The sequence below is a fragment of the Elaeis guineensis genome, chromosome 3, assembly GCF_000442705.2.
Source record: "Elaeis guineensis isolate ETL-2024a chromosome 3, EG11, whole genome shotgun sequence".
NCBI lineage: Eukaryota > Viridiplantae > Streptophyta > Magnoliopsida > Arecales > Arecaceae > Elaeis > Elaeis guineensis.
Genome location: NC_025995.2, coordinates 80,476,645 through 80,495,643, shown reverse-complemented (window position 1 = coordinate 80,495,643; position 18,999 = coordinate 80,476,645).

Here is an 18,999-nt window from a genome sequence, read left to right as displayed (position 1 = left end):
AGTCTGGCCAACACTTGAAATGGTCACTAGTTGTGATAAGTTTTCATTATGAAGGAATCAAAACATACATGACATGTAACAGTCTGTTAACCTAAATCTTAGGAGAAAATTTCTAATGACTCATATTTTTGCCAGCCTTTTCCTTCTTCAATGACCTTTTACTCCTTGTCCAAATCCACTCTTGTGATATGGCTCAGAGAGCTGCCCCTCCAACAAGGGAGCATGCAAAGGATATGTTTGTTATTTGATTGCCTGCGGTCTAGAGTGTCACATCTTAGTCCCCAAAGAAAAGAAGGACAAGGCATCCAATCAGTTTGCCTATGCGACAAAAGGTGCACTGCTACTTGAAATGGTAAAGATGCCTATGTTTAGAACTTTTCTGCCAAACATGTTAGGTGAAAGTGTATTGCAAGCATGTCACCTTTTTGAATTTGTTTCTTGTTAAATGTTTTAGGCACATACATAATTATGACACCTTAATCAATTCAAGCCTACCAATTAAGGTCAAATTTAGATGATCAACTCTACTTAGCATTTAAGGCCTAGTGTAATCATCCACTATCTTTGTATTGTGGAATCACTAGGAATGGCAACAGATCATATATGAGATGGATAGGCTATTACTTGTACTTGTTCATAAAGATAGAGTTAGACGGTGTGAGCTGGATGGATTGGACTAGGTAAAGCTATAAAAATCAAATTATATACATATATATATATATATATATATATATATATATATATATATATATATATATATATATATATATATATATATATATATCCCTCAATAAATTGGTATCCATAAATCTATTAAACCTTTGCGCATTATCCTATCGAGTCAATATTCCTCACAATCCAAAAATATTTTTATGAACATATATCTTCCATTAAATTTTGATTCGATACATGCTTAGCACTTTTTTTTTTTTTTTTGATGAAAAAGGAGGGAAAACCTGATACGTGGTTAGCACTTAGTCACAATTATATGCAGAATCAACCTACGATAAAAAGCGAGCGGAGTCATATGGTTTTGAGCTATGGGTGGGACATGATATGTGGTCTGTGGATCTCACCGAGTCATATATTGGGTTCTTATCTGGGGCTTCTTTTGAGTTCCAAGTAGTCGAAGTTACAGTACAACATTTGTTGGGAGATGGTAAATTGTACTAGTTGGAAATGGTCATTTATGAACACCTTGGTATAGGGTGGTCTCTTTATGCACCTATTTGGTATCGGTGACAATGGTCTTTCCACTTGAATGGAAGACTCTTGAAAGCTGGAGGAATTGTTAGGTTACGTTAGAGGATGCACCAAATCTAGATCGTAGAGACTACCCAAAGGATATGGTGGTCCTCAACCTTGTTCTCTTTATGATTAATTGATCTCACCTAAAACCACATAAGTCCGCCTCCACTCTAATGGTTTAAGGTTGCACATTAATCACCTAACCTTTGTACTTTAAGATAGACAAATCAGTTGGATACGACCACTATGATCAACACTCCATACTTCCTAAAAAGTTTGAAGCATATTCACCAATTTTACATTCTTAGACACTAATCCGACGTTCAAGATTTGAGGTCATGTTGATTTTGCAATTTTAATTTTACTGAGAGGAAGGGAGGATGGCATTCTGTTCAATTTTATTAATATCAGAATATTAGGGGTACATCAGCTGAGGCTCAAACCCGAATCTCCTCTTCTCAAGGCTTTGGACAAAGAGTATAAATTTTCAGTAGTGTGCAATCTATATTAGAACATATTGTGCAATAACTGAAACCAAGAGATGGACAGTCATCAAATAAGATGACTTTATGTCTGTCATATATGACATATTTTATTTGATGGTCGTTCATTTTTTGATAGTGGTCATTAAAACTGCACAACTCTCTTGGTATAAATAATTTATTGTAGAATTTTATCAAAAAAAATTCATTATAAAGGATCTTAGATCACGGATAAATCTAATAATTAAGATTTTGACTGCCCAATCAAAAAGTTTAGATCCTTAATCTGGATGGCTGGCCGTAGCTTTGGAGAGAATTATTGTCTCTTTCTTTAGGGCTCTTTAAAAGATTTTTTTTTTTCTTTGCCGTAATGTACTAGTTAAAAAATCTGTAGTTTTTATGCCTAGTTTACCATCAATTTTTCAAAAAAACAGAAAACATTCATAAGGATAATTTGGTTGTTAGAGTATATATATTTAAATAAAACTATAAAACTGATAGTTCTTCAAAATAATTTGTTTGTTCTTTAAATAGTTAATAATTTGTTAGTTCTTTAAAATAATTAAACTTGATAAACCTTGTACGTCCTTGATAATAAATTAACGTGGCAGCATTTTATTTGTAATGGAAACAAGCATATATCACAAAATACTATACTGATGTGCTTGGCTCCATCCAGGGAAAAAAAAAAAAAAAAAATTTTTCTCTCCACTAGGTTATCATTGTGCCTCAAACCTAGTGTTTTTTTTGGATAAAACTTCTGACAATATCTATGCAACTTTTTAGAAAGCTCAACATTATAATATGTACAACAATTTTTTTTTTTTTTTTAAAGAGTAGGTCTGATTCGTTGCTTATGGTGTTGTTTTGGACATGTGCATCACATGCATACAGATCTAGCCTGTGCAGTATCATATGCAATTAAACGATGACCCTTGTCATGTGGAACAGTTTAGTAAAGGTGTAATCCAATTCTATCCCTCTAATGGTAGTTCTGACAGCAATTTGGCTCACTACTTCCACGTGGATTGTTTTTGAAACTAGATGCTCAGATAAGATATACTCTATTATTAATTATTTTAAAATAAATATTTAAAATAATAGTTAAATATCAATTAATGCAGAAAATAAAGAAATGAGACTTTATGTAGTACTCAAAAGATACCATAGAGCACTGTGTATATATTGAGACATTCATTAAAGGATGAATGATTATGTGGTATTTATCTAAATTATTCATATATTTTTAAAATTTATCTATTTATTTTTTTTAATATTTTAACGCATGCACATAAACGTGTCCGATCATCCATTTTTTGATGAATATTTTTGAAGTATATACAGTACTTTATGATATTTTTTAAATATCATAAAAAAATTATTTCTAAAAATAGAAACTACTTATGGTTCTCAAAAATAAAATTTTAAACTAATTATTTCAATCATAATTAAAATCATAGAAGTTTTGACTCATTTACGAGCTCATGGAACTTCAAACATGTTTTTCATTATATTGAAAGTTATATCAGCGTTGGGGGGTCTAAAGTCACGTCTTTTCCAATACATCAAATCGAATCTATTTTTAAGTGTTTCACTGGGAAATATTCTATGCCTAGAGTGCACCAGTAAAAAGAGAACCTTATTCTGCCAAAATTTAGGCATATTTAAGCCTTTCGGCTGATGGAAAAGGGGTTGTAACATTCGTACGAAAATAGCATTTTCATTTTCTTCACACTAATTCATCATAGCACCGTACAATATTTATTTTAAAATTCATATCAATAGATAAACGAAAAAATTTAAAATACCTTAAGATCTATATAAAATACAATACGATCCAATGATCAATATCGTGAAAAAAAAAGAAACACTCTTTTGTGCGAAAGATAAGTCTGAATCCTATGCGACGAGCTTGCCGATGGTGAATAAAAGGCTGCTGCATGGAGGCAAAAATCAAATGAAAGAAAAATGGCACCCAACAATCCCAAAGGTCAGTAGTTGGAGAGAGAGAGAGAGAGAGGGGGGGGGGGGGGAGGCCAGCAAGGACAGGGAATGGGATAAAGTGAGACAGTGGTACATAACACTACCCCTCTCCCTGCCCCCCACCCCCATTTATTCCTATAAGACGCCATATGCCCAAAGAAGATCTATCCTTTAATAATTGAGGTGATGATGGCATATCTGTTGAGGTTCAGACTGTTGGGATTTGAGAATGAATGAGAGAGAGAGAGAGAGGGAGCGTTATTTGGAAGAAAGGAATGAGAGACCGATGGAAAGAGAGAGATTCCCGGGACTCACGTGAGACGTAGATGTCATCACATTACCTAGGCCAATGGTATAAGGAATAAATAAATATTATAAGACTAATTGCCATAGGATAAGCGAAATCAAGAAAACGATATTTTTAATTTTATACCATAACATGACATGATAATAACATTACAAAATTATCAACATGGGCCTGTAATTAGACTATTCCATCTTGTGACCAATAAACATTCATCTCAAGAACATTTGGGAGAATGAAATGCTCCGTGGATTCTGCCCGTGCATTTGACCCCTCCCTTTCTATCTCTATTAACCATGGAAATGTTGCTAACATTCCTGGTGTTCCCAAAGACTTCTCTGTTCAGCCATGAATGTGAAAGGTTATTGCCTTCGATGGTCACCATGCGAGTTCACCACAGGCCCCTAAGTTTTATAGTACATTGGCATCGTGATCTTAGTCCAAGTCCAGGTCGCGTGACATGTGTATAAAGAGCCAAGTCTCAAGTTCAAGTACAGGATTTAAGTGTTAATGCGGCTAATAGACTTATTTAGAATATAAATTGATGGGTTAAGTCTGGTCTTCGTGACTTAATTTTAGCTTATGAGATTAAGGACATATTTGGTTGGAGGGAGTTGGATCTTAGAATAGAAATTAGAATAAGTGACGCCGATTCTATCGATTTGGTTTGGAAGAGTTCTACTCCTTTTAGAATACCGAAGGAGGCATAAAAAAATGCCTTAATCACACAAAATTCAATCCCTATTGTTAAATTCCATTCCAATTTTGATTATGATCTAAATAAAAGGATATAGTCATTTCGATTTTTATTTCAATCTATTTTGATCTTAATTTCTATTCTGATCGTGAACCAAATGTGTTCTAGCAATAATCAAGGTTTCGTCAAACGACATCTATATGGATCATAGTCCAAGTTAATCACTAGAAGCATTGCTTTAAGTTTTGGACCTAGAAAAGATAAGTAATGTAGCTTCCTATGTGGCAAACCACCCCGGTTCAGTCATACGGACTTCTGCTTAGAGCTTTACGACGTTCTTCAGATTGATGTTATTGTTGTTTACTCAAGAGGCGCCATCTAATCACACCTCAAAAAAAAAAAAAAAAAAAAAAAAAAAATAATGTACCAAGCTAGGTCTACCCAAATAACTTACATCTCTGGTTGATTCAAAAGCTTGGATTTGTTTTGTTATTTAACTCACCTATTCGTTTCTGAATTCATATGGAATACAATGGTCCATTTCCATGGATGGCTATCACATCGAAACTAGTTTATTTTAAATTAAACTTCTATTATGACCTTTTTTTATTAAGGAAAATCTTGGAGTAAATTTATGAGATCCAAGATGTTTCGCGGAAGCATCCTAAGCTTTTCAGAGTATCATCACTTTTGTGATTTGGGAGGGCCCTTTTGGGGCATTCTTTTTGAAGCCCTGTGATTGATAGAAGTGGAGGACCCTGATTTTACTCTTTCCCTTTCCACTTTTTGCCTCCTGCGTGCACATCTCATATATAGGCGGTGCATTTTCTCTATTTCACGTCTCCCAAAACATCAAGGCCTTATCTTAAGGTCTACCTTTCCATAAAGAAGCCCTCTCTTTTCCGGCTCCCAAATTAGACGACCTAAAAAAATGGACCGGATGATGAGGACCAAACATTAAGCTGTTATTAGCATTCCTTAGTGGCCTAGGCTTGTAAACTAGTTGGGCTTGGGTTAGGATCAACACCATTCAAATCCAACATTTTAAAAATCCTAGCTGACCGATTAATCTACCAACCCAATGAATTAACAAAATCATGTCTCAAAATAAACTGACTTAGATAGCTTCAATCTTCTGTTAATTCAGATAAATACCCTAATTAACTATCATCAAATTCCTTGAGATATATGTAATTGTCGTTTGGACATGAAATTACTTAGAAGCTTATTCAATATGTAGCATAAACTTAAGGTTATATTATTCAAATAAGTAGTTCAAACAAATTATAGAGATATCCATGAATCTTAGTCAATATGACAATCCCAAGAGTAAACTTCTTGTGCTCCATTATTTGTTGAAGAGTAAAAGTATTATTTTTCCTTATGCTTTAATGTGTTCTTCAATTAATTAGTTCAACTGTTTCTCTTCCCTTGTTGTTATGAAACTCTGCAACAATCTTAGTGTGGCTTAAAGGTTCTTTTTTAGATTTTAGAACAGCCTTTCACTGAAGATGATGTAACATCAATGGAAAAACAAAGAAGCCTAACTAAGAAATGATGCATCTCTGGTTGGATCCAGAGAATTCATAGCGAGAAACTGTTTATAAAATTTAAAATATTTTTTTCACTTAATTATAAAAATAAATTCTCCTATTGGATGAGAGGTTATTATGGATTTTGTTAGTGTCTCATCATTACTATTAGAATCTCAACTGATCATATATCCACAAGCAACACAGACCTTATACCAGACATTATAATTGGAAAGCTTTTTCATGCATTTATCTCAGTCTTGCAATCCCTATCATAACCCTGCATGACCAACCCTAGGTTACCTAGTAGGATATTTCAGCATTTCTACGTCCATCCAAACCCTCGAACTTAATATTGAGATAACTTTATCAAAACAATTCATATAGGATTATACTTGAATTCTTATTATTTTTCTACCGATAAAAGAGAATAAGCTTCTTACGATGGTAGACAATCGCTAATGAAAATTGTAAAATTCTTTAGTGGAGAATTTTGTAATAAAGGTGGGATTCTTTGTAGTGTATATTTTGTACCAAAGAGGGCTATATAACTCAAGATAGCTACCACGTCATTCTATCATGGTTAAAAATGGCACATTGAGATGGGTACGAAATAGGACATGTTGTGATGGGATGCCAAACAAGCATCCATCTTTGTGATGGAATGACATGATAGCTTTTGAGAACAGGAAGCTTTCAGGAGTGCAAAAAATATTCGAAACCTTTATGGTATGCCACCAAGAGCACATTTGCAATACTCCAATGACCTATTGGTGACGTGGAAATTTTATAAATATGAAAGAGATTAGAACATGAAAATCACATACAAATAGTCAGAAAAAATCAAATCTTGATATACTTAAAAGACCATTGATGATTACTATAGTCGGATCCTTTGGGAAGAAGAAAACACAAGAATGGGTAGATCTCTCTTCCTCCTCTCGATGTATGTTCCTCAACGGATAAGTGCCTCTAGGTATGTAAAATCTAGTATGCCTTAAGATTTCATATTAGATAAATATATATATATATATAGAAGTGAAATAGAAATATTCTAGCCCAAATGATATAATGCGATAGTCCATCAATTATAGAACTTATTAACTAATCTAGACCTACACTAATACTCACTACACCAAATACTAAGACAAGAAGACCCAAATTAACAATATGATCACAAATTAATTTTGAGATCCTTAAATATTTATTTAGACAATAATATAGCCCACATAATATACCAAAACAATAAAATCAGTCTTCAATCAATGGAAATCCATCTTTATGATAAATTCCAACGTGTTATTCTTGATAGAAATAAAATGATTCCATGATCACTACGGTACTGATTTGAAACCCAATGCATTCTAGGTTTTTAATGAATATTTGATATCTTCTAGTGAGCTATGAGCGGCTGCCATGGATGTTCCATGTGCAACATCTTATCAATTAAATTGGGATCTCTTAAGATCTGAAGGCCATGATGAAGCACGTCCAATTGGACCATAGTAAGAAACTCCTTAATTGCTTGTCTATAATTTTCAATATGAACATTCGCTCCACTCATTAACAATATCCTTTTAATGCTTTATTCCTTACATTTTTAAAACTATTAAATATGAAATTATTTCAAGTAAAATATAAGAGTTAATATATCAATTCCTTTCTTGTAATTCTTTTCATTAGCGATGCACATGCTATATGTGCCCGTGGGATGGTGATGAGAATTAGATGGTTGCACATCTTTGGGTTGTCGGGTGTATTTGATGCATGTTACCATGGATCACTGTGCCCAATTGCAGAAGACCATGTTTATTTGCATAGATATCAAATTATTAATCAAGAAGAGAAATATTGGTGTCCAATGTGAATGAATCAAAATAAGAGAACAACTAATCATAATGATTTCACTCAAACAAACAGAAAAAGCCACAATGATTTCCTCAATGAAGATTTCCTCGATAATGATAGAGAAAAATCACATAATGGATAAAACGTGTGAACAGGGGAAGTAGAAGAAAATGATCTTCACCCTTGCGATAAATTAAACCCCATGCCATTTCTACAAATTATCATGTCTCATAATTTACAAAAACATAACCTAAAATCTGCCAGTGAAACAGCTTGAGAAATATCTGCTATAGTTTGATCCTAGAGTCACTTTCATATCAAGAAGGAACCACTGGGCTCTAGTCATATAAATATGCATTTATGCATGCCTATGTTCTATCAACGTACAGTGTAGCATTGAGCACCACCGAAAAAGTATATAGCTATGGTCCGATCTTCATCTTCCCCGCAAATAAATTACTGATATATTCTCACATATCAAATATTATTCAAACAGTTCTCATTTTGAAAGTTCTCTTCTTTCATTTTGTAGTGGTCTACGGTCTCACGCATGTCAAGTGGGTCAATTCTACTGCACCACATTCTACTATTTTCTTTTGGAAAAGGTTCAGGACTTTACCATTTTGAATGGTAGATTCTGTAACCATGTCAAGAGTAAAAGGGCCCAAAGTCTAAAATTTTCATTTGATTATTAGACCTCATTGCAAACAAAAAAGAAATTAAACCGCGAAGTCTGTTCACTTCATAGATTTCTAGTTTTCATGGTTTTATTAGTACGAAATCTAGGACTCTAAGCAAGCAGAGGTACTCAGTACAATTAAAGGAGGTAAAGAGGGACTCTTTCCCTCACTCCTTTTCTTGCAAATTTTACCGTTCCTTGCATGTGTGTGATCACTATCAATTTGGCCATACCTAAACAAAATTTGCACCGTATTGTCACCTGTCCCTACTGTCCTTTGGCCCAAAATATCCAACCACTGAGAGCAATCCACAAAGCAAAAGAATTCAAACAGAATGCCGTGTCCATGCATCCAACATTCCCAAACCTACAAGAAGAAAATTATCATGATGCTGAGATGAATCAAGGATTATTCTAGTTTGTGCATGGATTTTGTTAATGGATACAAGTTAGTGACTTCTAGCTAAAGGAACCATGGAGTTCTCGTACCTTAAGGTGAACATAAGCTTGTGGGTCCCAAGTACTTATTGGTCATGGCCCGACTAGATTTAGTGAATCAAAATACAAGAAATTTTGCTACATTGCAACCATCTGAAAATTAAGTTGCAAAGCCAATAAATATGAAAACAATTAGTTCTTAAGAGACCAAACAAAAGGAGACTACAAATATTCTACATTCGCTTCACTGTGGCTGATGATGGCTGACCACCGTTATCCGACCATGGCAGGCCCACAGACATACGTATTGTCGCTTCACTTAGTTGGATCTAGTACCGGTGCAATTGGATATGGATTACTTGTTTAAGTAGCAATCTGGTGGGGACCTAATTGTATTCCATTCAATCATAGTGTGGCTTCATGAACTAACATGTCAGAATTGCCTAGACGGACCATGAAAATTACCAATGAAGGTGTGACAGACCAAGATTTTCTTAATTTTCTTTTTTATAAAAAAAAGAGTTTGAAAGGAGACAATTAGACACTACAATAATTTTTTTTTTCTTGATGAAAAATAACAATGTTACCTAGTATATGTGCATGTTTGGAGACTTGCTTCTAATGAAAAAGGGACATAGTAGGCTGATCATAGCTGGTGTTTTCATTTCTTTGTGACAAGTGTATGGATTGATATCAAGAACTTAATTGAGATTGGATTTCTTTACGTATATGCCCTTGCAAAATTATCTTTTTCCATCTTTACTCAGAAAATATATATTTGCATAAACATCCCTGACGTTTGAATTTATGCACACATGTACCCTTGCAATTAAATCTATTTCCATAATATCCAAATTTATCTTTTTACGTCATAGAATGATCTAAATATGTGTTCATAATAATATTCAAACAAAAGTTTTGAAAGACTACTACAAGTACATATGGTTTTATCCAAAAAATATGGACCAAACCCAAAATGGCTTTAAAGTTTCTTCCATGCAATTATGCCCCTGTAACTAATAAAATATTATCATGTAATGAATAAATATAATAAAATATTTTTGTATATATATATATATATATATATATATATATATATATTCTCGCCAATATGGTTTATTATATATTTTCTCTCTGAAAAGCACTATTTATATATGTACCTCTCAAACCATCCGGTGCAATCCCATTAGATTTTTGGATTAATGACATTAATAAGTAACCATTGATACTATTATCTTTTTGCATTAATGCTCTTGATGAATTCAATATTCGGTTTGTACCATAGAGAGCTATATTTTTGTTTAGCTTTTCAAGAATGCTAACAAAAATCTTGGAAGAAAGACACCATTGCAATTTAAGGGATATATATATATATATATATATATATTGATTCTCAAAAGTAAATATATAATAAATCATATTTGCAAGGGTATATGCAAAAATATCATATAATTATAATAATATAATGCCATATATTTAATTCATCATACCTACTAGGTTGTTAATCTAACCAAACATAATATATAAAGAGAACTCTGGGTGCACTGATCATCACCCAATGTTCTTGGATGTTCCATTGTTTGTGTGCAAAGGAAACAAGAGGAGAAAAAAAACGTTCATTGATTGGGGCTCTTTAGGGGGTGAGGCACTCAATTTCTTACTGTCCTTCTTTCTGACTTTTTTTTTGACTCTTAAAAATGATAAACAATTCACAACCATTCATATTCTTATTTAAAATCCATTTTTAATTTCAACTGAAATAGAAACTAAATCTGTGATCATGTGAATCAAAATAATCAACCAAACAAAATAAAATATAAAGTTGAATTTAACCAAATCTAGTTCATATATAATTCCCAGCCATTTTTATACTTTCTTAAAAGCCAAATACTAAATATAGTAAGAAAAAAAAATTGATAAAATAAACAAATGAATAACATATAATCAAAAGAAATTGGATCCTAAAGAGTCCAAGCACAGGTAATACCTAAAGAATATAGGGATATGAAAAAGAAGTTACGAAGAGTCCAAAAAAACATGTGGAATTTCAGAAACCAAATGAATGATGAAATATTGAGAAGTATGTATAGACCAGCCACATGTTCTTTCCCATGATCTCTTTCTTTGCAAGAGTACCTGTTCACTATTCTTTAATAATAAGGAAATATATCCACTACTTTTAAGAAAAAATTAAAATGATGTGGATTGTATCACTGCCGTCCATGCTTCCCACTTTCACTCACATGCATCCAATGTCTAAATACTAGTATTACGCTAATTAAAGTGGTATTGGTGCACAAAACACTCTCTAAAGCCATCTAATAATTAAAAAGATTTGGATGTATATGTGTATCAAAATATCTTTTAGTAGTACATGTGAGATGATTTTGAAACATTGAAGAGTATTAGTATGAAAGGGTGCTTTGAAACTTTTAAGTTGAATAGTACTTTCCCACATCATTAGCTTAGACTTTAAATACAAGAGAGAGTGCATATATAGTTCATCCACCATCCTTCTAGAAGGATTGTGATCCCAATCTTGCTAATTCAAAATCATAAATGAAGGTTATAAAATAAGAACCCATTTATCACACCCTGAACACAGCACTTGGATCGGAGACATAATGATCACATAAGCCCTAAAGCGAAGTCCTAGAAATCATGCAAGGCCTATAAGATCATTCTATTGCTTGAACTCTAGGTCAAATCCATCCAAAACTAGATATCCTGCAACTATAAAAAAAGAAAGAAAGAAGGGCTGTAAGCTTTACAGTCCAATAAAAAATCTTCCACACTCACACCAGCATAAATATGAAACATCTTTTAGCAAATATATATAACCAATAGAAAAATAATAAGATTCGTGTATCGACCAATATGATAATTGAATAATATCATTATATAAAATTTCATTAAATACATCACATATCACAAATCAACAATTCTATTCAATATTAGTTCCATGAGATTACCTATCATTTACTAATTAATACAGTCCTGATCCACATAACATTATTATTATTCTGGTACTAAACTAGATCTGCTCATGCTTCAGTTCATGGCAAGCTAAAAATACACCACATTTCCATCTGTAGCTGGTAACCACATCTCAACCATGGCTAACATCATAAATTTCATGTTTCATACGTACCGGCTAGTCTAGATACTCTTCAATTGATTCATTGATTCATTTCATCATCTTGATTTGATTTCGTCACTAAACTCAATCACAACCATGCTCCAGCATGTGGCAGGCCAAATATCTCAACCCATAGTTGATATGCCATGTTTCACATATAGTCGACTATCTACATACTCCTATTTTCCATGCTCTATATTTATTTATCTGATATTGGATTAATTATAACCATGCTCCAGTCCATGGTTGGCCAAACACAATGTTGCAACCTGATCCAAGGCTATCCAGCATATACACCATATTTTTTACGTAGCCAAACAGTCCAAACACCATCCATGTCTCATCCATATTATTAAAGTCATCATCTGATTTTTAATATTAGATTAGTCATAGTCATGCTCTAGTCCGTGGTAAGCTAAATAATGCTGTACCTCAATCCAAGATTGATCCAGCATATACAATACATTCTTGCATGACTAGCTAACCTAGATGCCACCCACCCCATCAATTATTTTAAATTATATTTTTCTTATTCAATAATTATCAAGCATCAATTAATTATAATTCTAGCAACATCCATTCAATAATATGTAATATACATACCGATAGATATAGAATATACATCAATCATATAGATTTAATTTTTTATAAATATATAGGTGATTATGTTGAAGAATCCTTACCTCTACTAGTGATTGATTCAATACAATAATCGATGAACCTTTTGATCTACGGACTTGTAAGCAAGATATCCTTGCTCAACACCTTCTGTAGGTAGTTGCACCTCTACATAATCATGATCAAACATAGAAATCTTAGATAATTAGGATAGTGGAAAGTTATAATAAACAACCCTAACAATGCAGGTCCGAGACCCCTCCCAAGATTAACTGTTCAATCAAAGTATCTATTGACATTTGGATCCCCTTTTGCCCCATAGGATTTCTACAGAGAGAAATCCATGAAGAGAGAGAAAATTTTAGAGAGAAATTAGAGAGAAAACTTGCAAAAAGAGAGTGAAAAGAGAAGAAAGAGAGAGGAGAGAGGAAAGAGAGAGTTCTTTCTTTTTCTCTCTCTTTCACATCCTCATTTTCTTCTCTTTTTAGAAAACAAGGGTGGATGGCTTTAGCCGACCACCCACCCATTGCGTGACCCCTCGATAGTGGCGGTGACCACTCCTGATGCTGATAGACCTCGATAATGCCAAGCATCAGCCGCTCGAGCATGACCCATGTCCAACAACAACAATCGACATGGTGAAAGAAGAGAAGAAAAAAAATAAAATAGGGGAAGCACATCCACCATGAAATCCAACGACTTATCGATACCATCCCAAGTGATGAGGCAAGCCATTGGACCAAAAGAAAGAGGAAATGAGATTATGGGATCCTTACCTTGTCTCCAGCGAGAGATCGACAAAGATTTGCCAAGAAGTGCTCGACGAAACCCATAAGAAATCGATACTCTTGCCGGCAATTGATCGGCTTTGAGGTAAGGTGACTAGAGAGGGGAGGACTATTAGAATTTGGAGTTTGATACATGCATATGTATTTTAAAAATTTTATTTTCTAAATATCACAGTAGAGAATAAGATTAAAATATTTTTAATTTAAATTATGCATGCATAAAAGTATAAAACCATATGGATCTATCTCATATGCTGAAATTGATATATGCTGAAATTCAAATTGTGATCAAATCACATATCTGTTTCGCAATCTTTTTCTTCAAATCTGAATCTAAAAGAAAAGAGATTCTCTCTTAGTTACACAAGTATCTAGTCTCTATAAGTATCTACTCAGGATCAACCTGGAACAGCCTTCTTTAATCTAAATTTTTGTTCTCCAAAATTCAGCTTACTGAATCTGAATGAAGTCTGGATCGCGATTAATGCTTGATCTCTTTCCTTGATCTTCTTCTTTTCTTCTTCTCTAGAGTTTCTCTCCTTGCTATATGCTGCTACTAGATGCTAGAAACCAGCAAAGAAGAGGCACCCAATAGCTTTTAGGCATGGGACTCCTTGGGACGCGCATCCCAAAAAAAAGGAGGTGTGGGATGCCCAAGAAAAGAGAAAGGGAGAGAAAGTGGGAGTGTGGGACTTTTCTTTTGGCATGTGGGGTTGCTGATTTGGATGCTTTAGGGATCTTAGGTGTTGGTGCAAAAATCCTCCTGTGTCGGAGAAGCTGGAGTCGAGGGAGTCGCGGTCGCCACCGGAACCTACAAAAGAAGTCTAAACCGGAGGTGGGGTTGCTCCGGCAAGACCCTCCGACGCTCAAGTCAGTTCTCTGCCTCAACAAGAATGGAGTGCTCGAACGAAAATTTTAGCAAAATTTTTAGGTAAGAAATGAGAGCTTAGAGAATAACGTATCTGGGATCTCCCTTTTATAGGTGGAGGGGGCAACAGACTGATAGCGATGTTTGTAACCGTCTGACAGTGGACTGCCTAGGGTCAGGAGGAGTTTGTTGCGAAGAGTAGTGGAGTGAAATCATGGCTATCACCGGGACATGCCACGTTGTTGCTCCTAGATTGATTTTGATGATTACAAAGCAGATTGAAGGGATACAAATAATTTTAAATTGAAAAAGTCCTTATGCTCTTCAAGGGTAAAATCATAATTTCACTAAAATCCTGATTTGATAGTATCATTTGGTAGAACAAATGATTTATAATCTATTGGTGAAAATTTCATTATTTTTGGACTTATATCTTTGAAGTTATGAAGGTTTGAAGTGCATGAGTCGACTTATGAGTCAACTCATGGCACTATGAGCTGATTGGCACGCAAATATTTCCCATGGCACGCTGGATTTTTGGCTTGGCACGACCTGTGAGTCGACTCATGAGTCGACCCACAAGGCATGAGTCGACTCATGAGTCGACCTCTGCTGATTTGGGCCAAAAAATCCAGAAATCCAAGTTTCTGGTCTTTGCAATAGAAGTCGACTCATGAGTCGACTCCTGAAGCATGAGTCGACTCATGAGTCGACCCCTGCGACGGAAAATATCAGCAACGGCTATTTTTTTGCCCGTTTTAATTGCCTTTTATGCTTCCTAAAATTGCTCTAACGGCTCTTTATCTGCCTAATATGTTTTCTCTTGTTTCTTAAGGCTATAAAAGGTTTCAAATGGTGAAAGAAATTGTAGATAAAAAAATGAGAGATCAAATACAAAAGAGAGGATCCAAAATATACACGAAGTGATCAACGAGATATTCGAGAGAAAAAGAAAAGAGGATCCAAAATCTACACGAGAGATTGTGAAAGAGAAAAGCAAGAGCATTCAAAGAGAGATTTTTCAAGCCTATTGTTCAACCTTGATCCAGAGATCTTTCAAAGCCTTCAAGAAGTCCTCAATCAAAGATCATCTTCTTCTCAAGCGTTCATTCAAGCGTTCATCCACCTTGAGAAAATTCAAAAAGAAGATTCTTCATTTGAGTAAAGTGTTTTTTTATTGTTATATTCGCTCATTTAAGGAGCTGTTATTGTATTAATTTGTGCTCTAAGCTATTTTACTCTTTGTAAGTATTTGTTCTTGTTTTTGGAGGGCTTCCAAAACAAGAAAAGGTTGATCCGAACCTGAAATCGGAGTGTTTTGGGTTGACTTATACCCGGAAAATAAGTAGACTAGCTTGGGATAGCTAGTGTCGGAGTTTCCGACGATTTGTATTCGGGTTGAATACAAGTATAGTGGATTAAAATTCCCAAGTAGGAGCTTGGGGAGTGGATGTAGGTGCAAGGTTGGCACCGAACCACTATAAATCCTTGTGTTTGTGGTGTGCTTTATTGTTTCTCTTTATTTCTTTATTATATCCTTGCATTCTTGCTTTAGGAAATTAATCTTGATTTAAAGTCTTTGTTCTCATTCATCATAAGTAATTAATTAAGCCTAAAATTTTTAGAAACCCAATTCACCCCCCCCCTCTTGGGTTGCATAGCTGGACAACAAGTGGTATCAGAGCCCAGAGCTCTAGCCCTTCTTTGATCTAACAATCAAAGAGCCAAAGATTTATGGCAACCCATGTCAGTACTTCTCTAGCCGAGGGGCAATCTACAAACCGACCTCCACTTTTCAATGGGTCTAATTACACCTATTGAAAAGCTCGGATGAAGATATTCATACAAGCACTCGACTATGATATGTGGAGTATCATAGTGAACGGTCCTCACACACCCACCAAGATTATAGATGGTGAGGAGTCAACCAAACCCGAGAAAGAGTGGGATGAGGTTGATAAGAAATTGGCACAATTAAATGCCAAAGCTATGAATGTTCTTTATTGTGCACTAGATGCAAATGAATTTAATCGCATTTCTACTTGTGCATCTGCTAAAGAAATATGGGATAGGTTAGAAGTAACCCATGAGGGAACAAATCAAGTAAAAGAGACTAAAATAAACATGCTAGTGCATAAATATGAATTGTTCAAAATAGAGCATGATGAGTCCATAACTGCTATGTTTACTCGTTTTACTGATATAATTAATGGTTTGAAGAGTCTTGGCAAATCTTATACTAACAGTGAGCTTGTAAGGAAGATTCTCAGGTCATTACCAAGAACTTGGGAAGCCAAGGTGACTGCCATCCAAGAAGCAAAGGACTTGAACACTCTACCTCTAGAAGAGCTTCTTGGATCCTTGATGACTCATGAACTTAGCATGAAGCAACATCAAGAGGATGAAGTCAAAAAGAAAAGAACCATTGCCCTCAAATCCACAACTTCGCCTGATTATGAAACGAATGACACTGAAGATGAAGAACAAGATGAAGAGATGGCACTCATCACCTGGAAATTTAAGAAGTTTCTAAAAAAAAGAAAACAGGGGATGAGAAAGAAGTCATTCACAAAAGGGGAACAAAGCAAAGAGAAAGAGAAAGATCAACCCCTTATATGCTACGAGTGCAAGAAGCCGGGACATTTCAGATCCGAATGTCCACAACTGAAGAAAGGTCCCAAAAAGTTCAAAAAGAAAGCAATGATGGCGACTTGGAGTGCGAGTGATGACTCAAGCTCCGATGAGGAAACCTCAACAGAACAAGCCAACCTGTGCCTTATGGCACACGAAAATGAGGTAACTTTTGAATCCACTAGTGAATTTACTTTTGAAGAATTGCATGAAGCATTCTATGATTTAATTAATGAATTAAAGAAACTAGAGAAGAAAAATAAAGAACTGAAATTGGAAAATCAGTCCTTAGTGAAACAAGCTAAAAACCTTTCGATTGAAAAATCCACCTTGATTCAAGAAAATTAAAACTTAAAAAATGAAATTAACAAGCTGAAACCTATAGTAGATAAGTTCACCTTAAGTTCAAACAAACTAAATATGATCCTTGATAATCAAAAAGCTATATATGATAAGGCTGGACTTGACTATAAACCTCTGAAGAAACAAAAATCTCTGAAGGATATTTATGTAAATTATTCAAGTAACAAGTCTACAAATATTACTTGTTTCAAATGTGGAAGAATAGGACATAAATCATACACATGTCTTATTAACAAATATGCAAACACAAAAAAAATATGGGTTCCAAAAGGAACCATTTTGACTAACCTAAAAGGACCCAAGAAAGCTTGGGTACCTAAGACAGAAACTTGACCTTTGCTTGCAGGTGTGTCTAGCATCCCAAGAAGGAAACAGGAAATGGTATCTTGACAGTGGATGCTCGAGACACATGATTGGTGATGAATCACAATTCATCACGCTTGATGCTAAGGATGGAGGGATGGTCACCTTTGGAGATAATGGCAATGTTTATATGGTAGATTTGAATAACTTAGCCAAATTAGACATGCAATACCTAGTATCCTTGAATGCTAAAATTAATGAGACTAGTTGGTTGTGGCATCGTAGACTTGCACATATTAGCATGCATTCTCTTTCAAAATTAATTAAAAAGGATTTAGTTCTCGGTTTGCCAAAATTGAATTTTGAAAAGGATAGAATCTGTAATGCATGCCAATTAGGTAAACAAACTAGGTTTCATTTAAATCCAAAAATACTGTTTCAACTTCTAGACCTTTAGAGCTCTTACATATGGACTTATTTGGACCAACTAGAACCACTAGTCTAGGAGGAAAATGATTTGGCTTTGTAATTATAGATGATTACTCTCGTTTTACTTGGATTTTCTTTTTGGCTCACAAAAATGAACTTTTCATATTTTCACTAAATTTCATCGAAAAGTCACTAATGAGAAAGGGTTTTCAATTCAAAATATTAGAAGTGATCATGGAACTGAATTTGAAAATCAAGATTTTGAAAATTTTTGTGATGAAAATGAAATTGGCCATAACTTCTCTGCTCCTAGGACACCCCAACAAAATGGGGTAGTTGAAAGGAAAAACAGAACCTTAGAAGAAATGGCCCGTACCATGCTTTATGAAAGCAACCTTCCAAGATATTTTTGGGCGGAAGCCATTAACACAGCATGTTACATTTTAAATCGTGCATTAATTAGACAATTTTTAAAGAAAACCCCCTATGAACTTTGGAAAGGAAGAAAACCAAATATTGCATATTTTCATGTTTTTGGTTGCCGATGTTTTGTATTAAATAATGGTAAAGAAAGACTTAGTAAATTTGATGCAAAATCAGATGAAGTAATCTTTCTAGGTTACTCCTCCACTAGTAAAGCATTTAGAGT